General features: G+C 32.1%; 2 long non-coding RNA genes across 2 annotated transcripts; both read left to right on the top strand.

Annotated features, from left to right (window-relative positions):
• Positions 1-955: 955 nt before the first annotated feature.
• Positions 956-2,317, top strand: LOC114414314. The gene is made up of 3 exons (XR_003667182.1): positions 956-1,065; positions 1,508-1,564; positions 2,164-2,317. It is a non-coding gene; the product is annotated as an uncharacterized LOC114414314 (long non-coding RNA).
• Positions 2,318-2,321: 4 nt separating this feature from the next.
• On the top strand, positions 2,322-3,420 carry LOC114414315. Its single transcript, XR_003667183.1, has 2 exons — positions 2,322-2,578; positions 3,106-3,420. It is a non-coding gene; the product is annotated as an uncharacterized LOC114414315 (long non-coding RNA).
• The last annotated feature ends 677 nt before the right edge of the window (positions 3,421-4,097 follow it).

Raw genomic sequence — 4,097 nt, 5'->3', positions numbered from 1 at the left:
AAAAATTGTCATCATCTAGAGGTTTTCTTATAATTATGCAATTAGATACTCAGTGCTTAACTTAGAAACTATCTATAGTCATAGTTTCTGATATTTCCATTATTCTATTATAATTTTTTTTTAAGAAAAAGAAAGTAATTGCTTGCACAAAATCAACTAATGCTATCTATGATGACTAGCTAGAGTAACGGGAAGAAGAAGAAAAAAAAAGATTGCATATATAATAACTAGAAAAGTTCAAAATAACAAATTATTGTATGCATATATTGTTGAAAGTTAGCATCATTGAGATTTTATTATTATTTGACGCATTCATTTCAACACACTGTTAGTCTTATTAATTAATTACGTAGGTCTAATCTTTGTTAGCATTTCCCACATAACCCAATAATATAGATTCTGTTTTAAAGCATATGTCATATAATAATGTCTTATTAGCATTTCTCTTGCTGACATGATTTAGATATATAAAAAAAGATATTGCTAACAAATGTGTCATAACAGTATTGATTAAGAAACCAAATCAAAAAAATATTTAATGTGAAAATATTAAGACAAGACAAAAATGATTATAAATAATATATATTTTTATTTTTCAATAAAAATATTTCTACTTCAATTTTCTTAATTAATGTTCTAAGAATCCTGATTAGCATTTTCCATAAAAATAATTCTTCAAAAAATAAATATTAAATGCTATCCTCTACAATTTTATCTGTAGCGTGTTGAAATTCTATTTAAAGCACGATGAGAACTAACCTGCACGCTTTTTCTGCATAGTTTCAATTGCAGAGAGGAAGGAGTTGTAGAGGTCCAGTGTCATGAAAACTGATTTGTCTGCTGCTTCCTTGTTGAGTTCTTGCACAGCTTTGAGCAACATTTTGTTGTGATCTTTGGAGATCACGTTTAAAAGGCCAATGCAGTTCGTACGGAAAGATATCACATTTAACACAGGCAAACACCCAATTGGCTGTAATAACCCAACTGCTACCTTTTTTATCCCTAAGCTGTGAATGCGTTTAAGATTTACAGACATTTGCTTCACAAGGGATTCCATGAAGCCTGGTAAATCCTGCAAAAGAAAAACTAAAATACTATTCACATCTGTATTACTATGTTATGTTATATTCGTAATAATGAGCACAGCTACATTTGGAAATGGACTAGTCTAGTTTTAGAAATGGACTATGTTATGTTATATTCGTTTAAGATTTATCAGTTTTGGACGTGGCATGGTAATATGCTTCCACTTTTTATGAACAATTTGCCTATACTTCCTTTTGCAAACACCACCTACATTACTGAAATATCTACTCAAATTAACAGATATATATTACCATATTTCAAGTTCAGAAAAACAGCAAACCAAAAAAGTCATGATAAAGCAATCATATACTTCTTGCATTTCTTCAATGATGACTGCTTTATTAAGTCTAGTTTAGTTTTACATATTAAATTTGTTGTACCAATACTTGATGTGAGCCTCACTTGGATTTTTTCTTTGTAGGGAGGTGATAACGACAAGCGCAGAGAGACACTTGACAAGGAAGATAAATTAAAAAAGGTGTGACTGCAGTTTTTGGTTAATAATTCCATTACTTCTGATCATGTAATCAACAATTCCATCACTGAAATTGTTATTTCTGGACAAGGCTCGCATTTAAGTGTTAACTCGTTATTTAATTTATTCTACCATTTTCATTGAATTGCCATGGGATTAGAAGGCATACTGCACCACTGTGGCACTTCTTTATCTCTAATTCTTTTGCTATTTACACAATCTTGTTTAATTTATTCTACCATTTTTGTCATGCAGTCTTGTCACGTTTCTGTTTTCTACACTGTCCATGTTTTTTTTTTCTCCCTAGTTCATGTGAAAAGAGGCATCTTCTTAGGGATTAATAAGAATCCGATTTGTCCTACAAATGCTTGGCTCTATTGATTTCGATTGCCACAAACGCACAAGCTTTCTTATAAATCAAGTCAATTTGTGTGTACAAATTTACATGGGCATGTTGCTTAAAGAACTCAAAAGGAGGGAATAATTCATGGAATCCTGTTTGGTTGGGGGGGTGGAATTGGATCTTGTTTCCACCATAGGGAGGAGTGCTCTTGATCCAATAACTTTGATGACCTAATCATACAATGAATTTCCTTTTGCAGGGCATGGGGGACTTCTTGGACGAAATGTTAACAATGATGAGTCAGACCAAATCAAATGTGAGTCATCTAGTTAGAGGTGTGTTTGGTGATAAAGCTATGCAATTAAAATGTTTTATATATATTTTAGTTTAGTGGATAAAGCTAGACATAACATAGTGTCCACTTTTTTCAAATACTATGTAAGTGTGTAGTATATAGTTTATATACTACACACTGTTAGGAAGATTAGGGTGGTATATCAATGCAGACAAAGTTGATTGAGAAGTGGATTTCGCTGCTGTATTGTTTGCTCTTTGGCTTGAAATGCAGGGAAAATCGAATGAGAAAAGAGATCTCAATTGGTTGTGCTTGTGCGTGAGCTGATGAAAGATGCACACTAGTGCAGAAAAAGGAAGCGCCCTCTATTATCATTCGGGTAAGCAGATGTGAAATCAAATCAATCACAGTTAAGCAACCTGTAGTAACTGTTAAAGCCTTTTTTTATCATTTGTTTAATTAATCATAAAAAAGCCAGGTTGGAAAAACTAATAAATGCCTCACTTCTCCCTATCGAATAATTAAACATAACAGAAGTCAATTTATTGTAGCAGTCTGGGAGATAAGCAAACAAGATCAAAGCCCGGTTCGTTAATGATAATATTCTATTATGGTTTATATACTTTCTTCCTTCTTAACAATTCATCAACACAACACTGTGGTTTCTGAGCTTCAAGTACATATGAAATAAATACAAGGGAAAAAAATATTATTTTGCTTTCAAGTTTCAACTAAATAGAACATGCAAAAAATGCTTCTATTCATAGGGAAAGATCTAGAGATGTTAAAAGAGAGATTGTTTTCTATTTGTTACCTTTGCTTTACTAATTTCTCTTCTTGTGATCTCTATACAAACAAGTTGAGTTATGCTTAGAAGAAAGACTCACGTGAAATAATTCATTGCAGTGTTCATTTGCTTGAAGATACCTCTGGACACCCCGAGAACAAAACTATTTTGAAACCCGTATGGTCAATTCCAAATGGGATTCCTACTCTGTCCAAGTCAATTCCAGCAGAAAGATCATCAAGGAAGAAAAGGATCCTCTTCTATTTCTTTATACTTTCATCAGCTCACACACAAACACAACCAATTGAGATCTCTTTTCTCTTTTCTCAACCAATTGAGACCTCTTGATCAAGTAAAATGTTGTTTTATATATTTTATCAATTATTTATAGACAGTAACTTTTTTTAATATCTTATATCAATTATTTATAGTCATATTTATCACTATAAACAGTATGTTTTATTTATAGATAATTTATTCATTATAAATTATTTATTTTAATTAACCTTAAATTATTATGCAGGTTAAATATGTTTTTACATCGGTGCCTATGTCACCACTGATGTAGAAGTTCTCATATTCAACATCGTTGCTTTCTGTAAAACGATGTAGAAAGCACAACATACTACATCAGTGCATACGTCACCACTGATGTAGAAGTTCCCATATTCAACATCATTGCTTTATGGAAAACAATGTAGAAAGTGCAACTTACTACAGCAGTCCCTACATCACCACTGATGTAGAAGTTCCCATATTCAACATCATTGCTTTCTGTAAAACGATGTAAAAAGTGCAGCTTACTACATCGTTGCTTAATTTAAAAACGATGTAGAAAATAAAAGATCAACATCGTTGCTTAATTTAAAAACGATGTAGAAAATCCACCTTCAAAGAGCAGAACCAAGGTTTCTACATCAGTCATTAGTATAGCCCCGATTTAGAAAAAAAAAACAGCTTACTACAACGTTCGCTTATGGACTGATGTTGAAATTTTTGAGTTTCAACATCATTATAATCAAAAACGGTTATGCACCTTTGTAGAACATAGATTGTGACCGATGTAGATCATGCATCTTCTAGTAGTGGCATAAGCGTCAATCCACCTCCA

Source organism: Glycine soja, chromosome 6, assembly GCF_004193775.1.
Source record: "Glycine soja cultivar W05 chromosome 6, ASM419377v2, whole genome shotgun sequence".
Taxonomy (NCBI): Eukaryota; Viridiplantae; Streptophyta; class Magnoliopsida; order Fabales; family Fabaceae; genus Glycine; species Glycine soja.
This window is presented reverse-complemented; position numbering and strand designations above follow the sequence as displayed.